This window comes from Carassius gibelio, chromosome A3 (assembly GCF_023724105.1).
Source record: "Carassius gibelio isolate Cgi1373 ecotype wild population from Czech Republic chromosome A3, carGib1.2-hapl.c, whole genome shotgun sequence".
In the NCBI taxonomy this organism is placed as follows: domain Eukaryota; kingdom Metazoa; phylum Chordata; class Actinopteri; order Cypriniformes; family Cyprinidae; genus Carassius; species Carassius gibelio.
In genome coordinates, this window is record NC_068373.1 from 18,283,237 (window position 1) to 18,303,548 (window position 20,312).

General features: G+C 37.1%; 1 protein-coding gene across 1 annotated transcript in view; it reads right to left on the bottom strand.

Moving 5' to 3' along the window:
* LOC127950536 (protein phosphatase 1 regulatory subunit 29-like) overlaps positions 1 to 12,900 on the bottom strand; it is an 87,191-nt gene extending 74,291 nt beyond the window's left edge. The window contains exon 1 of the mRNA XM_052547662.1: positions 12,831 to 12,900. The gene's annotated coding sequence lies outside the window, so the exon portion shown is untranslated. The remainder of the gene's footprint in view (positions 1 to 12,830) is intronic.
* Positions 12,901 to 20,312: the final 7,412 nt, after the last annotated feature.

The following is a 20,312-nucleotide window of genomic DNA, read 5'->3' on the forward strand; positions in this document are numbered from 1 at the left end:
CTAGACACAATTAATTATGATATTTCCACAATATTTACGCTTGCAGAAATATACTTCTGTGAGCAGACAGTAGAAGATCTGTCAATGTGCATTTGGTTCATTATGTTCAGATGTTCAGTAACTTAACGGTCTCTTCTCTGTGTCAGAGGTTATTTATACATATATAATACATACTTTAAAATATAATTTATTTTGTGATGCAAATCCGAATTTTCATCAGCTGTTACTCCAGTTTTCAGAGTTATGATCCTTCAAAATATAATTCTAATATATTGATTTATTACCAGTGCTGGAAACAGTTTTGGCACTTAATATTTTTTTGGAACCTGTGACATTTTGTTTAGGATTATTTGATGTATAGAAAGATAAAAAGAACATCATTGATAGTAAATCAGCATATTGGAATATATATTCTACTTTTAGCATTTCGTCTTGATTTTCTAAAACAAGCTATTATATAAATAGTGGTTGAATTTATGATGAACTAGCACCACTTTTTAAATTTTATTTCAAATTTAAATGCGCAATGAAACATCTTTTTATTTTTGTGGGTTGAAATCAAGGGTTCAGTGTGGCAGTCACTCTTGAGATGAATGGAAATTCTAGTGGATCGATTTAATAAGTAATCCACATTTTGACCACATTTACATTTTTTACAGTGATTGGTTAGATTCTCTGTTGATTTTTACATTGATTTGTTAACTTTAATATAGTGAAGGAAACTGAAAATCACTCTTACCTTGTCCTAACTCTCTACTCCATCTTTTCTTCTTTTTCATTGTCCCCAGGCACTCAGACGCCTCCATGCATGCGGTCATGTGGCACTCTGGGGTGTTAGTGAGTCAGTAGGGCGTGAACTGCTTTGAACAGGCTGCATCTCTCTCTCTCTTTCTTTCTCGCATGCCCTCCATCCCTCTTTCCTGATGATTTAACTCAGCTCTGAAACTGTGCGCCTCTCCCTCCATCTCAGTTCGTCTCTTTCTCTCCCTTCTTTGTCCATTTGTGCCATCTGTTTTTAAAGCCTTACACTAACCCACCACTAGGAATTAATAAGCGTTACATAACCAGGCCACACTTGCTAATTAAACTACTGTAAACCAGTTATAGCATTTACAAACCATCATTTCAAGCTAAAACTTCTTGAAAAAGACTCAACACAGTTTTTAATACAAGCCCTAAGTACTTTCAACATGGAAACATCTCTAAAACAAGTACTGTATTTGCAGGCTTCTTCTTCCTTCATAAACCTCAACAAAGGTAAGCCAGATCAATGTAACCTAGTGTGCATATTGCACAACAGCGCCTACTATATCAACCCATGCACAGCCTCCTCCTGCTCCCTGCTTCTGCATTTGTATAGTTGGACCACAGTGTGTTACAATCTCAACACTGCAATAATCCCATTTTGCACAGTCATCACAACTGTTGCCATTGTAACCCCTGCGAGCAGCAGAGCATGACAGCATGCGCTTATAAGAACCTTTCTTTCAATGCTCAATCTCCCTCGACCAGACTGAATACTCCTGGCTGCCCAGCGCTGGCTCGCCTGTGATAATCAAGCAGTGCAGGGAGGTAATATGGGAGTGAAGAAGGATGACCAGACTGTGAACAGGGTGTAAAGAGACTGAGGTGTATAGATATTAAAAGGAAATCAGTCTTTGAAAAGGAGTTTAATTAAATTTACATTTCTGGTCTGTGCATTGCTTGGCAGTACACAAAGCTTGATGTTTTTAATATTACACGATATATGAGCGGCGTCCCAAGAGTGCTAACACAGCACCAGGATTTCCACAGCTTGTTTCACTGTTCATGCTGTGGTGGGGATTTATCAGTGACTCCTTCTGCATTAACACTGTTAGGCCAGGAGGTGGAAGTACGTTATCGACCTTATGAGTGAATCGTTAAAATTAATCAGTGCACTGTTTTCAAATATGAAGATTCATTCAGGAACATAACAAGTGGCTATTTTATGAGTGAGTCGTTGAATCACTCAAGCGATTCATTCAAACACATTGACTTCAGAAATCCTGGGCGAAACAGTTAATAATGCTTTGGGTTTGTTTGAAACTATATTTATTGGTGGTGCAATAATAGTCAATGTAATTGCCAATGTTGTGTCTAAAACATAAGTAACTCAGTATCAACTTTTGTTAAATGAACTTCTGTATTAAAACTATTTTACACTTACAGGAATAATTGCACTGTATTATTATTATAATAACAGGAAACAAACAAACTAACTAAATAAATAAACAAACAACAAGTGTAGGACACTTATGTAATCACAAAAAAAATGACATTAAGAATCACATTACAATATTTAGCCACTGCAAAATATTCACTTTTACAAGGATAAATCCTACACATTTCCCGTTACAAATTACTAGCCACACTTGTATTCAAAAGAAAAACTTTCTTGTTTGTGATACTGGTTAACAATACTCAGTGAAAGAACTAGTGTTTTAGTCAGAAATTTTTTTGGCTGATTTTCAGTGTCAGAAGGACAAAACATGAACCTCACTAATGTGTGCATGAAAACACACACACACAAGCAGTAATTCAAGTCAACGTGTCAGTGACATATGACTCACTCAGAACAAATTAGGCATGCATCTTGCACAAGTAGCATAATGCATTATGATTGCTTATCATATGATTGTGAGTGTGAATAACTGCCCCCGAGGCTCTCAAGTCCCCCTGGTTTGGCATGGAAATCAACATTTACCCAGAAATACAAAGGCTGCTGAAATCTGTGTATAATGTTGTGGTGCCAGACAAGAGTTGACCTGATGCTTTATCCGCTGACCCAATCACATGCGAGAGGGAAGCCCATTTGGCAATGCATCATTACTAATCCACTAATGCTGAATCACGGAATAGATCAAACTTAGAAATTGCACAAAGAACAGCTTATAGAGGGGCTGGCCACTGACAGAGAAACTGTGCAAAATTAGTAAAACACCCAAGGTTTGTGTTAATTCTGGTGAACAATTTGGCGTGGAGTGAACAGTAAAGGGAAGGCTAAGCTAATCATAATCAGTTATGTCACTCCTCTACTTCACCCCTTACTGTGAATCTAAAATCTTCAATAGGATTCTATTAACTCTGGCCTCCTCCATTACAAAGATTATTTTATCAAAATGTGAAGGAAACATTAGGGTTTGAAAGGGGGGAAAAAGTCCACTATTTAAGTTTAGTTATCTAGGATTTGATTTAAAATCAGAACCATATTTTTAAAAGAGAAATTAGGGTGGCACACCATGAACTACCAATGAATTCGAATACATCTGTCTTTCAACATTCAAGTCAGCAATACGAAGTGCAAAAGAGTATCAAATCAAAGATGTGGAAATCCCATGGTTAGTGAAATCTGTTCAATTCTATATTCAGATGTAAAAGGGAAAATTAACCAATGCAACAGTAAACAATGTAACACTGTAATTTAACACACACTTATTCTTATATCTTGTGAGATCTAAATGAATGAATAAATTCTTCCAAGAAGTGAACTTCTATACATATCCCCTGCTCAGTGTGTGAAACCCTGTGAATCAGAAAGCAGTTCATCTCTGCATGATGGGAGCATGTCTGCAGCATGTGATGTTTTCCTGATTGAGCACAGAAGTAACTGAGCTGTCCATGGTTCTGAAAATAGAAGTAAGTCATGACTCACAGACAGAAAAATAGCAACAGATAATGAGAGTAAGATAGTTTAATAGAGTTAATAGATTAATATATAAATTGGACTTTATCTGGGCTGCCACTGCCCAAATGGGCAATTAGATGACTTGAAAAATGCAATGCTCAACATGGTCGCTCTATCAAATTTTTACATTTATTTCTGTATTTTTTATCAAATAAATGCAGCATTGGTGAGCAAAAGAGACTTATTTAAAAAAAAAAAAACATTAAACATTGTACTGATCCTAAACTTTTGAACAGCAGTGTATATAGACTGAGTTTAAAAAGCGCCAGAAGAGAAGTGTCCTGATAAGTCTCAGCGGACACATTTAGCCCCACTCTGGCGGCTGTGTCTCCATTTATGTGCCTCAGTAACTGTGTAATACTAGTGTGGGTCCACAGGGAGAAAAAGAGTTAGAAATGGAAGTCCCATTGGTGACTGCTGACCTTGCAAACATGCTGTGCTTGAGTGAACATGTCAGTCTGATGAGGGCCTGAGTACAGACCAGTAAAGTGACCTCTTCTGTACACACGTTCACACACTGAGATTTGTGTGCCACTGCGTCTGCCCATTAAGTGACGATGCACTTGTCTCAGAACTTGTTATGTTTCACTTTTACAGATATATCAGAGTAAAAAAAAAAAAAAAAAAATCCCAGTACTAAAAAAGGGGGGAATTACTGAATTAACAACACTTAAGATACCCAAAAAAAAAATATTATTGGGATCGAATATTTGCACAATGTAATTGTTCTAAAAAATTTGAAATGTTGTCACAATACAACATTTATAAGAAGTAATAGGAAGGTGTGTTTTAATACATCAACATGTCATTTAAGTGAAAGTAAAAGTGATAGTGAAGTGAAGTGTGTGGCCATGTATGGTGACCCATATATACTTGGAATTTGTGCTCTGCATTTAACCCATCCAAGTGCACACACAGTAGTGAACACAACCGGAGCAGTGGGCAGCCATGTAAGCAGTTTGGGGTTCAGTGCCTTGCTCAAGGGTCTCACCTCTGCGTGGTACTGAGGATGAAAGACAGCGCTGGTTTTTCACTGCCCCCCACCAAAAATTCCTGCCAGACACGAACCCACAACCCTCAGGTTACAAGTCCGACTCTCTAACTATTAGGCCACCATTAGGCAACGACTGCCCCCTAAATTTAAGTTATATTTAGTTATATTCTGTTCATTATAATTACTGTGCCCAGTCAGCCTCTTAATTAAAAAAAAAACGAAAAACTATATTTGCTGAGCAACAATGGGCATAACAAATCTAATGAGCATATGTAAAAGGGAAAGGAACATTTCTGATTCACTCTTCAGTGAATGAATGAATCTCTGTAAAGGCTCTCAGTAAAGCCGACTCCAGTGACCTCAGAATGTTACTGTAGGTGACATGTTTGAAACACACATTCTGATTACATTTATGCATGTGTATAAAAGAAGTTTCTGTCATTCAAATCAACCTGAATGACATTCAAGATATAACATTTTTCAGTTTATGCATTCACAGGGAGAAAACCCATGACCTCTGAGTTACTTCCTCTACTGCATTCTCTACTGCTTGAGCTATTTACACAGATGTGCACCTCTTAAATCTGTGTGAAACCTGGAGAAATAGCAATATATATTTTTCTATTTGAGAAAATAAAAATATGCATTTCTGTTTAAGCCCACATAATAGTTTGAATAGAAATGTATTAATTTAGAGAAAAAGTTAGATGAAAGCCAGTTAGATGTAACCAGCCTAAGGTAAACTCAGAACACAGATCCTGATCTTTTAGTAGCACTATGTCTCAATTTTCTTTTACTGGATTCAGCTCTGAACAGGACTATGAAGACGTCTAAGATCCTGTTTGACTCAACTTTTCGATCCCCGACAGAGGACTGCTGTGGAAAATGTACACACATAGCGAAAGCCATTCTTGTAGAATCACTGCACTAATGAAAGACCAAAAAGAAGCAACAAATCCAAGTGGGAGTTGTGGGATCCTGACAGTTTCACAGACTATGTGCTTTAGAAGGTTATCAAGTTTGTGTTATCAAGTTATTCTCTGGAGGACTACTCTAAAATTAGACCTTTATGTGTCTTCAGTTATTGTTCACGTTATAAAAGAAAACCCACATGAATATCATAACCATTTTCAACAACAATCAAGCTCAAACAAAACCAGTGTTAAGACCATTTGCATTCTCATTTAACACACTGAACAAATTACTCCAGCACGCATTGAAGTGCACAAAAGGTATAAATATTTATGGGAGAGAATCAGATCAAACCAGAATGCAGAAAACAGGCTCAACCCTCCCTTTTTTTTCTATCTTGCAGTGATACTGCAAACAAACGCAAATGCAAACAGGCAGTGAATGGGTGGTGAATTAATTCTCACTTCACGATACTCTGTTTATTAAAGGGTCCCTTAACTATCCAGGGCATGCTGTGCACCAGTCCAGGGCTGGGGAAATCATTATGATTTAGGTAATGAAAACACTACTGTGTAGGGCAGGAAGCTGCATTTACTAATTTTTCTGCTTCTTTGCTTCTGCATCATTAAAGCATCGTTACAGAAAATGTCCATTTATAGTTCAGTGAAAGTCTCCATTGTCAGAATGTGGAGATAAGTGACTTGTATTGGTTGCACAAGCCATATGTAAGGTCTTACTTAAAGTGAGACATAGCTAACTTTGTGGGAAGTTGTGGCCTAATGGTTAGAGGGTTGGACTCCCAATCGAAGGGTTGTGAGTTCTAGTCTCAGGCCGGACGGAATTGTGGGTGGGGGGAGTGCATGAAAAGCTCTCTCTCCACCTTCAATACCACGACTTAGGTGCCCTTGAGCAAGGCATCGAACCCCCAACTGCTCCCCGGGTGCCGCAGCATAAATGGCTGCCCACTGCTCCGTGTGTGTGTGTGTGTGTGTGTGTGTGTTCACTACTCTGTGTGTGTGCATTTCGGATGGGTTAAATGCAGAGCACAAATTTGAGTATGGGTCACCATACTTGGCTGAATGTCACTTCACCTTTTTTAGAGTTTGCACTAGAGGCTACAAAGTGAAAGTTAGTTTGTAACTAACTCAATTAATTATCTTAATTATTAACAAAGTCTCTTTAAGACTTTAAGGATATTCTCTAGTCCCTATAGTCTTGTTACATACAATTTTAAATTACAGCTTAAGAAGTTTATTTAAAACTGTAAATAAATTTTTAGAAACTACCGGTATCTAAGTTAAACGAGTGTAAATGTGAACATCAGCCTTTATGTCTGAAGGATTTAAGTCTTTCATACAGAACATGATCTCATGTCTGTAATCCAATCACCAAACATTTTGTTCCAGACATTACACATGATTGGAGGCTTCTGTGAAGATTTAGAAACTCTGTAGGGTTATATTTTAACTAAGTTTAATAGTGTAATCCTCAAATATTTAGGACTGCAAAAGTTGTATCGTAGCACTCTAATTCCCAACTAGGCTGAGTTATAAGTTATTCACCACTGGTACAAACAGTCCATGGTGAATTCTGTTTCTGCAGATTCTGCTCTTTCCTTCAACACCATTAAATGTATAAACTATATATCAGATTAACCAGTAAAACCACAGAAAGCTTGGTATTCACAAAATTGAGATTGATTCTTACATGCTGCTGGTGGTAGATAGAGAGAGAGAGGGTGGGAGTTGAGATGTGGGCAGAGACTCAGATAAACTTTATTGCCAAAACATTGAACTGGGACAGGCAGAAAAAAACACCAGTATCTGTGATTCTGAGCTGCTCTCTGAACAGTGGTTCGTCTAACTGAAACAGGAAAAAGAGAAGAAAAATCATCAAGACATTCCTGGTTACTTGTTGCTAAAAATCCTCAGCTTCTGTCTCGTTCTCTCGTACTCCCAGGTTTGTATGCTTCACACACTCACTAGTGGATGATGGGGGGTAACGGGCCTGGCATAGAGTACTGCAGATGGCAGATGGTACCCCTTCAAACACACACACAGACTAACACACAAAAGTCTCTCACCATGCACACCTTCTCTTGCTCATATTTGAACATGCAGTCAGTTTCTGTATTTACAGCGTGAACACTAACCCCGGCTGTGTGCCTGTCTCTGACATATTTGGACGTGAAGGTCTCTGAATCAAGGATTTGAACATCTGTACCAATCCAGGCACCAATAAACAGATCTGCCATATTGCAATACAAGAGAAAGATATACATAAAATAATTATAATGCACTAATTTTAATGCAAAATCAAACTTAGCTAGGTGATAAAAGATCAGTAAGCATGATGAAAATGCTGCAACATTTTAATTGGCATATACATTTTCACATAAATCTTTCCATTAATACAAATGCATTATATCACTAAAGGTAAAATGGTAAATAATTATCTATTTCAGATGTGAGAAAAAGCAGAAATGATGCATACTGCTCGTATACAAACAAAACAATTAAATTAGTTCAGGTCAAGTCACTAATGTCTCTTCAAAATGATTTTGTAGTGCTCATAATCATCAAAGCATAAAACGTAAGTTGTTTGTTATGGTAAGAGAGGCAAAAAAATAGCCAGCAACATCACACAAAATAATTTTATCAAATGCTTCAATAGGGGGCAAACTGCAGGGACCTTAAATTGAATGTGCATTTTACACATCTGCGTATTTGACACATTCAAATATCTACGTTAGTTCCTTAATCTCTTTCTCGCCCTCTTCTTCTCTGTCTTTCTGTTTCTAGTTCTCTCATCAGGGTTGTGTGGTAATGTTGCTGCCTGTGTTGAACACTTCTCTTCGGACATTATCGTCACAATGATCTTCAATTTAAGATTGTGAGAGTGATGGACCATTTTTTTTTTCTTTCTTGAGATGGAAAACTCTATAAAATAAAATCTTACTTAACCAAAACGTGTATAATAAATAAATGCAAGATCCCTCTGGCTGTACATTATCCCTCTAACTGCATGGCTACTGTCCGTATAAATAGATATGTGGATATGAAATACTGATTTGATTATTTTATAATCATCATAGGCCCAGTTAATTTTAGAATTTATCTCTATATTATCTTAAAACTTCCGCACATAAAAAATAACCATTACAATAAACATCAAGCGGCGTGACACTGCCTTCTCATACATATATACTGACTCGCATAATAATTAAAATGTCTGTTTAATTTTCATGCTTTCCAAACTCAAATTATTGGTGATGCTTGCTAAAGCATTCATTATTACTACTGGTGCACAACTCAAATTGTTTGTAGTATGCACATGAAAATCCATGCAATTATTGAGGAGAAATGTGCTTTTACTTTTCCGAGGAAAAATACTTATTTTCTGTCAAAAAGACTTACACATGCAAAAAAATTCCACCAAAATCCCATAGACTTACACTGAAAAGGCACCTTACACTCATCACAGAGGTTTGAAGGTGGGCGTTTTTTGATGTGGGCTACTAACAACTAACAACCATCCACATCACCAGAGTAAACATATAGCAACAAGTTATTAATCATATAACAACAAATAAAGCACTGAAAGGCAACGCCACACAGATATAACACAGAAAATATATCAAAAAGAAGCAGTTTCATACAACAACTTTAGAAAACATTTCCATACTTTGATTTTAATGTATTAATTGAAATATATAAATGTACAAAAACGCAGTAGACTGTCTGCAGAGAGTCTAACAGATCCATGTTGTAAATGACACAACTTGGTTCGTTAAAAGCACACGAAGAAGAAGATTCAAAAGTCTTTAATAATCCAAACTGAAGAGAATCCAAACAAGGCAGGCAAACTAAACACAATCAAAACACAGATGAGACCGGACAAATAATAATTTGTTACAGTAATAGTGTAACTAGTGTAATTAGCCCCTAAACCAGCCAATAGGAAGTGACAGTAAGGTAAACAGGCAAGCCTCATTAACCCATCATCATAAGACTCTGTAATGAAGAGACACACAACAATTACAACCAGCACATCATCATAACACACTCAGACAGCCTGACTGGCAGGAAGTTGTAGATCAACTAGAGGGAAGAGTCTTCGCCGGGCAAACGCGTGAAGATGATGAGCATGTTTAGGTGGGAAACACGTCCATTATATCGTCCAGCTCACAGAAATAAATCTGCTTTCACACACACAGGTGCAAATTCATACCAATGAATGCAAATTATGTATGGATTTGTGTGGGTCTAATAACACATATTAGACAATACATGTAAGGTATCTGCATGTGTGAATTTCTCTGTCTCTTAAAATGTAAGTAAATTAGGAATGGACTGCAGGGGGGAAATCATGTACAAACACCATCCTACTGAGATGACAGCACAAGTTGTAAAAACTTGACATTATAGGACTAAATTACATTTTAAAATATTATTTTAATAATAAATAAATAATAAATATTATTTGCACAAATAAATGCAGCCTTGGTAAGAATTGGACACTTTAGTCAAAAGCATTAAAAATGTGTTCTAACCCCAAACCTTTAAACAGTAGTGTATATATTGCATTATTTTACATTACGTATATTTGTTTCTGATTTGGTTACTGGTCTGAATTCAAATGTTCCTACATGCTTATATTTGAAATGCTTAGGATCATGTCGGGTGGTGATGGCTAGTAGATTTGATTTGGTAACTGTATATAGATAGTTATAGAATAATATCACTTAAGAAAAATATCTAAGAATACCTATCAGCTTGGTTTAAATGTTAAAATAGTGCTATGGTGTATAGTTACTACTTTGTCATCACAGTCATGGTGACTCTCATTCAGTTTAATCTTCAAAAAAAGAAAAGAAAAAAAAAGAAAACTCTGCTATTACATAAGCCAAATAATTTATTAATTACCAGAGCCTCATTACTCCGACAAAATTTGCTTAAATGCTAGATAGACTGGCTAGATGAAACTCTAACAACATAATTTACCACTGAATCACAGCAAAACTGACTTGACTTATATTTAATTTTACACAGAATTAGTGTGCGGCCTAAACTTGATGAGATTAAAAACAACTATTACCCCCCAAAAGCATAACAGTTCTGACATCATACGCAACATAGCCATAGTCTTCATTACTAAATCAAAGCAATTATTCATTAATGTGAAGCAGAAAATAAGACACCCCTCCCTCTTAACACACATACTTTCTCCTTCAGTCTCTGTCTCTCTTATATCATTATAAGGCTCTAATTAAAAGGCACATTGAAAGCCTTTAGGGATTCGATCTTTAGGGATGAATGTGGAGCAAAGGGACAGCTGAGCTTGGCATCACAATAACTGCCTCTCTGTGCAGTGAGGAGAAAGATGCATTAAGTGCACAAGAACAACATCAACCATAGTGCCCATTTCCTTCATTATGCTTTCATACGCCACACATCAACCACATTTGGCCATTTAAAGACCAGGTTGTGCACCCTCAAACCATGAAGCTTGAGGGAGGTAAAAACAGAGTCATGCTGGTAGACATTGTCCAAAATGTCCTTGATTTTGAAATGGCTTGACCTTTGTGACCATAGCCGTTTGAGCCCTGGGCTATCTGTGCAATCACAGAGCTCATGTAGCTGAGGAACTGAGCTAATCGCTCCAAACATCAATGACTGACAGAGTGACATCAAACACTGCGGCACCCACCTGTGCAAACCAATGGGACCGTAATCCTGCTAAGCTCTGCTATAAACCCTTTCACTATCACTTTCAGGTCATTCATTGACATTAATTAGCCATAACTTTTCAGTATTGAGATGTTTTACTGGTGAATGTATGCAATTAAATCTTTAACTCCAGTCAGGGTATTGTGATATGAATCGACTGATACACAATAGAAATTATTACACAAGACCAACTTACAATCTGTGCACTTGGGAACTCATATCAGGATGCTTTGACAGAAATGAAATATATTATCAAACTGTCCAGTTTTTGTATTAACTGTAAATTATCTGTCATTAAATTATAACTTATAAATTAGAACACATAATCTAATTTATATAATATAAAAGCAATATCACACTCACAATTATGCTGTAATATTGAATATCAACACAGATGTAATTATCAGTGAGTGGCCTTGCGCATATGGCTAAATTAAACCATGCTTACATTCAGATCAATTGCTCATGCTGTATTTAGAAAATAATAGTTAATTATAAAGAAACAGCAAGTAACCCATTGAATTATATAATTTAAAATAAAATGTACACTATATATATATGTAGGCCTATAGGCCTATATATAAATCATTTAAGAATTCAGTTACATAAATAAAAAGATTGTATATAATGCGAGTGCATTTATACTGCGTGTATGTGTGTGTGTGTGTCCAACAGGTTATCCTGGAAATTGGACCTGTACTGTCATAGAGACAAATCAAAGCCAGTGCCTTGTTACTTCTCGAAGCATATTTAAAGAAATACTAATCATTGTTCAAAATCTCTCACTCTCTCACCCGTACAAACACGTAAACCCTGTGAGCTAATGAAATTCCACCACACAATTCTTGGAGACGTAATGCTTTCCAACATTCTTTCTTACGAACATACAAATGCATAATACATGAGACAAAATGAGTCGTGTCAAAGTTATGAAATACTGGAGCACAATCCCCTTCCCGTCTTTTTTTCCGTGAGCCGAAACCGTGTCACGCAGTTCGCCAACAAAACCCCGCCATGGTATATTAATACCAAATCCCCTCCGCACATCTGTCAGTGGCGATCTAACGGTGTGTCTCCTGCAGTCGCTCTGCGTGTTTGTTACATGCCCACAGATTAAGCCCAGCTCCAAGTGAACTACAGCATATGCAGAATCTTACATGACACCACACATGAAACATTCGCGAGAGAAATCACATCAAGCCTACGCATTTGAGCTTTACAACACACATGCTTTGAGACGCATGAATTTGGACAGAAACCGCGCTGTGCCAGAAACGCATGAAAGCACGATTTCACGATACACGATTTCTGGATAAAGTGCGTGAGTCGCGGCTCGTGCAGGTGGCTTCTCATAAGAGCACTGCGTAGTCTGGGCACCCACGATGCCTGACCTCCGATACAGTGTAACGAGGTGCTCCATCTATTTCGCCCAGGCATTCCTGCCATCGATTATTGCAAATTTAGGTGGTATGAATATAAAGTTTCTTACCTCTGTCGCTGTCTTCACTGAAAAGATTCCGCTGTTTGTTTAGCTGCCTTACACTGTGGGATCAGTGAGAGATACAGAAAGAGAATGGGAGGGGGAGTGAGAGAGTGAAGCTCGGGGTAGACCCCTCCACACTGGGATGATGCCACTCCTGCGTGATTTCAACCGCAATATGCAGCCACCCGTTATGTTTGGTTGCTGCTAATATTTTTCAAGTGTACGCACGAAATAGATTCTTTAGGTAGTACTTTACAATATTAACAGACTTTAATGCATTAACTAACATTAACTAATCGAACATAATTGTAAAGTGTTACAATTACTTGTTAATAATAATATATATATATATATATATATACAGTACAGTACAGTATATATACAGGAACAGTAAAGACAAAATTGTTCTTTTTGCTTTGGAGTCAAGAAATCTGTAAATCTGATGTAAGCAAAAGTATTGGAATAGTTTCCTCACAGGTAAGTGTTCAGCTGTGTCCTGTTGCATTAATTCTTCAGATATTAAAAGGGAAAGTGTTTTATCAGTTATATCCATTGCTTCTGCATTCTAAGTCTTGCATTCCATGATGACACAAACCAGGATGAAGCCGAGGAAGCCGACTCTGAAAGAAAAGCAATCAATTTGGATGCTAAAAGAAAAGAGGAAGTCAATTAAAACTATAGGAAAATCAAAGGGCATGGAGAAATCAAGAGTTTGGAAACTATCGTTGACATCAGCAATCAACGATGACCTGATCGGCTGAGAAAAACAACAGTAGTTGACGACAGACAAATCATAAAAGCTGTGCAAGTGAACCCTAAAATACATGTCTGTAAAAATCACCAACAACTTTCAGAAAGCTGGGGTGATGCTCTGTCAATCTACAGTCCACAGGAGAATTTGACACAGAATTACAGAAGCTAGATGCAAACCTCTCATCAGCACCAAAAATAGAAAGGCAAGATTCTTCACAAATGTGAGCCAGTAGAGTTTTGGAACTGAGTTGATGGACCATTGAGACAAAGATTAACCTTGATCTAAGTGATTGGAAATCAAAATTGTGGAGAAAAAAAGCGAAACTGCAAATGACTCTAAGCATACAACCTCATCTGTAAATTGCCCAAATCAATCTCCAGATTTTAATCTGATTGAACATTAATTTCGCCATCTGAAGAGGAGACTAAAGACAGAAACTCGCCCAAAACAAGTAACAGTTGGAATTGGCTGCATTAAAAGCTGGGTAAATAATTTCAAAGCATAAGACCAAGAGTCTGGTGATGTCTATGGGTTGCAGACTCACTGCTCTGATTGCATACAAGGGATCTGCAACTAAATATTAGCTTTCAATCTTTTACATCTGCCTTAAATTCAACTGTTCCAATACTTATGCTCACATCAAATAGTGGGATGAACTCTAAAAGTGCTGTGCTTTTATTTGGTAAAACATATATGTGTTGAAAGACCTAATAATAAAATGATTTCCTCAGCAACACTCTTGACTGACTGGACATTTTGAGCCTTAGTTCAAGCGTTCTCTATTGACTCTATCCATCACTGCTACAAGAACACGTTATTTTAACGATAACGATAATTAGACAATATTATGCTTAGTGTGTTATATAGTGCTGATATCTTAAGGACTACTGTGGACAGCTCACCACCTTTTTGATATTCTGCATATTCCGTGGTGATCAGTTCACACCAGTGATAGAAATTAATCTTTTCCGATAAGTTTACACGGATTAATCTTTGCAATTCAGAGAAAACAAAAGCTACATTAGGTATTTAGATGCATTTAATGCAGGAACATGAATGCATTTAACCTGCAGTACACTTAAACATAAAACATTGAATACAGGATATTTGAAATTATAAAAAAAAAAAAATAAATAAAAAAATAAAACGAAAAAATACTTTTAAGGGGCCGTATGAAGTTTATTTTGTTTAAGGTTAAAAAAAAAAAACCCTGTCTTTTTATGCATTGCATTGCATATCGTGCTGCATAAACATAAAACAAAGTCTGCATCTGTGATCAGAGAAGCAACAACAACAAGCCTACTCTAAACTGCTTAAAACTCCCGTTTGAATCATCAGTGGCAAATCCTTTACATATGAAAATGTACTTACAGGCTGTGATTCAGAAGCACCAGACTGTCCTGCAAAGTTAGAACTGCCCCACAAGCCATTTTAGGAGGGCGTGATTGACTCTTAACTTTTATAAATATCTCTTTGGATTTTAGACTTTAGTCTTTGAAACGTTATAGATCTTCTTCATGCACCAAGAGCTTGTAACACTCCAAAGAGAAAGGAAAAATGTAAAGGGGTCATATGATGCGATTTCAATGTTGCTCAGAGAGTAAATTGGAATTATGTTAGTTTGTGAAATAGAGCAAAAATAGTCCGTAGTTTGTCTAAAATGTGTCTTAATATTAAATTCTTGTTTATTTAATTGCTGTATAAAATCAAAATCACATTTATAATCATGTTGCTTTTTGGTGGAAAACATCAGTCCTCTTGTGATACTGATTAACTTAGTTTTCCTGTAGCTCAACTGGTAGATTGTTAACATATCATACCAACTTTATTTGACCAACTTTGGATTGTTGGGGGTTTGATTCCCCGGGAACACATGATAGGGTAAAAAAAATTATAGCCTGAATGCACTGTAAGTCACTTTGGATAAAAGTGTCTGCTAAATGCATACATTTTATTTAAAAACTATGAAATTGTATAAATGTATAAATTTCTGCCCCCATATCTTGAATTTTGTGATCATTCTAAATGCATTTTAATAAACTAAATCATGCAGTGAAAGAACACAAACTGGTCTAACCTACTAGATTTTCTACTTTAGCTAACTTTCACGGTAGCTCTCTCATGAGTCATGTTAGCCAGACAAATTAACTATTTGCCTTTTGTGTTTTGGATAATTATCTGTAAATCTGAGGCACAGGTAGCCTAGTCTTTTGTTCATCACCACTCACCTTCACACCAAGACAAACACAACTGGAAAGGGAGGGAGGGCTTCACTTCTTCACTTCTGCAGCTCTCTGCCTGTCAGTGATGTGCTGATCAATATGTGCTACACTGCTGTGCTGCGTGGAGACGCGGAGGGAGAAAGGCATTGGAACTCGACAGACCCTCTGTTCCATTTGGAAGGGCACATCCCTATGCCCTAATCCCTTGAAAGGATTTATCCTCCGGAGTGAGAGTTTCAAAGGGTGCAGGGGACCAAACAACTGTTTCTCGAAGTGCCCTTCTGCGTCATAATCACGTGCTCATGCAAAGAATCTGTGCAAAGTATTATGGGAGCCCAAAGTGTCCATCAGTTGTACCCTTTGAAAACCTTAATTCTAAAGGGCCCTTTGAAGTGGCCAGGTTTGAGCACTTTGGTTTGGAATGACCCTTCACTTTGGCGGCCATGAGAGTCTCAACATTTCCTAAGCCGACCTGATATTTAAAAAAAAAATTAGTGACATGACATACAGCAAAGTATGGTGACCCATACTCAGAATTCGTGCTCTGCATTTAACCAATCCAAAGTGCACACACGCAGCAGAGAACACACACACACCGTGAACACACACCTGGGGCAGTGGGCAGCCATTTATGCTGTGGCACCCGGGGAGCAGTTGGGGGTTCAGTGCTTGGCTAAAGAGCACCTCAGTCATGGTATTGCCGGCCCGAGACTCGAACCCACAACCTTAGGATTAGGAATCAAACCACTAGTCCACGACTTCCCCCTTGACTTTTATTTGTTTGACAGGGAAAGCTGTGCTCAAACAGAAACACACACACAATACATATTAATTTATTTACAAAGAAAAAAAAAAAAAACGAAAAAAGTGCAGGTGCTCAAGCCCACTTTGATGTGTGCACGTGCCTGCTATTGACATTATGCCATGTGCATGCCTGCTGAGAGCTGGACTCTTAATCAATCCAAAGAGGGAGAACAACATAGTATGGTGACTGTATGTTTGTTATGTGTTTATATTAGTGATGACATTCTTATTCACCACAGTTAAAGCTGTCAGAGAGCCAATACAACAACAGTGATGCATGAGAGAAGAAGATAAGTGAGAAGATGCCTTGTTAGATGATCTTAAAGGGATAGCTCACCCACACTCTCAAAAGTAAAGTTTCCAGAATATGTTTTGCAGTGATAGAAGAACTATTTTGGGTTTCTTAAAGAACATTTTAGTAAATAGATCTTAAAATAACCTCTTTTTATAATGATCTATATATATATATATATATATATATATATATATATATATATATATATATATATATATATATATATATATAAAGATCATTATAAAAAGAGGTTATTTTAACATATACATAACATATATATAACATACAGGACTTTTTTCCACTTTACAGAACCTATTCTAATGGTCCCGTATCTGTTAAATGTTCATGGAACCATGCATGGCAATAAAGAAACTTTGTTTAAGTGTGGATAATTTTGTCATCATTTACTCACCTTTGTGTTGTTCCCAAACCTTTATGAGTTAATTTCTTCTGCAAAGCACAAAAAAAGACATTTTGAAAAATGACTGAATTCACTGATTTTGTCCATACAGTGAGAAAAACAACACAAAATAACAACTGGGACATTTCCACAAAACAACGAATAACATGAATAAGGGTGAATATATGATTTTTAGCTGAACAATCCTTTCAAAATGTGTGCCTCGAGTCTGTTTAATAAATTTGAACATGTTGGAACCCAGATGTAAGCAATAGAGATATTTGGATGAACTATGAAGTGATCCTTTGGAGAGCTGACTTAGACCCCTCTAAGATGAGAACATTTCAAGCTTCTAAGTGAACACAAAATAACACATTTGCTCACAGTATTGGCAGAGCTAAGACTGTAGGTTCTGTAAGCCGTATTTTTCCTTCCAACTTGTTAAATCCAATGAAGAAACGCGAACGGGTTTACTAAATAGCAACCCCCAGCCTCCCCAACTCACGACTCGAGTGCTGCAGCTGTGTTCCCATGGCAACGTGCCGCAGAAGTGAGGCATGCTATGAGCCAAGGTAGAGCGAAAAAGCTTAAAAAAGGCAGATCTTTCGTCTAATCTCACACTCTCACTCCATCCCTCCATTACTGTCAGTCTCCAGTCTCTCTCGTCCATCTGTGGGAGTGGCGGAGGCTCAGACACAGTGCTTTCATAAACGGCGACCAAACTATGTGTAAAACGGGCCAACAAAATACTAAAAACGTACAATGCTGACGTACAAAGGTCTTATTTTTTGTTGAGTGAGGAGTGCAGGAGGGCTTTCTTGGAGAAAGAACATCATGTTCCTGTCTTTCACAGAGGAACTTAGAAATTCACTTTGAAAATGGAGACCAGGGTAGAGGAGGAAAGATGAATAAATGATGGCGTGAATAAATGAACATGCTGGGATGAGTAGCAGCGGCTGTTGATAGACTACAGGCTTCTTCTGTGGTGGAAAACTCACCCGATCCCTTGTTCATTCTGTTCTCATCCATTCAACAAGCACCTCCTTCTCAGAAATCGGAACACTTGTGAATTTTAACCAACAAGTCCAGCTCACACCGCTCGCTCCATCTGTCTGAATGGCTCTGAGTGCTTGTTTTTCTCCTTTAAAAGGTCTTCAGGAGTTGAAACATGGTATTGAGGACAAATTCTGGGGTACACTAAATCTGAGAGCTTCATAAGTAGCCAAGAAACAGAGATCCGTGACCTGAGCGTCTCCCTCAGTGCTTTCTGCCTGCTAAGGTGAATGGGAATTATTTACTTGTTTTATAGGCAGGATGCTCAGTAGCATCTCCCATCTGGCCCATCTTAGCCAGCTCTTAAATTCACACCAATCTTTCATCGTGGTACTTAATAGCTATGCTGAGTTCATTCTTGGAAAAAGGCTATTAGTTGTCTGCAGAATGGGAAGACATAATTAGCACTGAGCAGATACAAGAACTGTTTGGACGACTGATGTGAGGATATTTCAACAATCATCTGAGAATGGGAGGACTAGGAGAATTGGTTCATATTGAAAAAGCTTTGAAAAAGATTAAAAAGTAAACAGAAGCTGAATGTGTTTGTTTTCTAGAGCGGGAGGCCGCAAGGGAGTCTAAGGGGGTCTGTGAACAAGTTTTGAGAAAAACAGAGCAAAAATGTAAAAATAAATCAATAATGAAAATAAGTTCAAACTAACTAACTAAAAAGACAAATAATTAATTATAATAAAATAAATGAAAAAAAGATGAAAATAAATTTAAATAAAGGAATAAATAATACATCTAACAGTAAAGTATTAGACAAAAGTAATATTGCAATGAAATACAAGCTACTATTTTCTAAATAATATTTTACATGTTATATATATAGGTATATATTAGTATCAGTACCTAGTATACATATTAGTACTTTTTGAAAACCACTCCAGTGACACCTTGTTTTCTGAGAGTGTATTAATTTGGTCTTTATTAATGAAAACATATATTATTTACCATTTAAATTGTGGGCCCTCACACCAGGGTTGTCATATTTGGGGTCTATGGAATCTGAATATTAACAAATGGATCTATAGCTAACATATTTCTACAGATTATCAGGGTCTTTACATAACTCATATGACCCATAAAGTTAATTTATTCCTCATTCCAGTGCTGCACGTCAGCGGCTTAGAGTCACCAAGTTTCACTGTACAAATGCTGCCATCAAGTGGAGAGCAGAAGTAATCAATCAATTTCCTACTGTACTGTGTGATATGGCTGCCCTCAACTGAAGCGATTTCCCTCTTTACCCCTGCCATCTGTCAATTGAGGACTCTTTTCTTCAGACAATCTGTGCTCAAGCTGTGAATTAACTATGGGTGTCATTGTCATCAGGCAAACACTTCCACACGGCAGCTGCCGTCAGTGGTGACAAATTTACAGAAGTGAGTGTTTTCTGCAGATGCTAAAGCACACAAAAACGGTGGAGGCTGCTTCTCACATGGAAAAGAAGCACACACATAGCATATAACCAAACTACTAAAGTAACTAAAGGAGTGAAATATTAATAGTAACATAAAAAGCACCACAAAAACTAGTGCTCAGTAAAAGAAATGTACTTGTAAACGTTAATACATTTGATATAAATATAAATAAACATATACATGCCGCTCAGTTTTTAAAATAAGCATTATCACATTACAAATTGATATACTATACATAGTACATAGGATGTAACAATGACTGAAGGTCTCTGTAGTAGGATTGAGCTTGAAAAAGGACTGAGATAGGAACTTAAGACACTGAACCCCATGATGCTCGTGTAAATAATAACTCGTAATGAATTTTAGTTACAAATCACAAATCATTATTGAAATGCATAAGATGAAGTAAGAATTCATAGGCTAGCATAAAGTGTAGATTTTTTTTAGAGCTTCTCAAGGAGAAAAAAAACGTTCTGCATCCCAAGATACTGTCACTAGAGGGCAGTGATACTTTTTGTTTGAATTTTCCAATG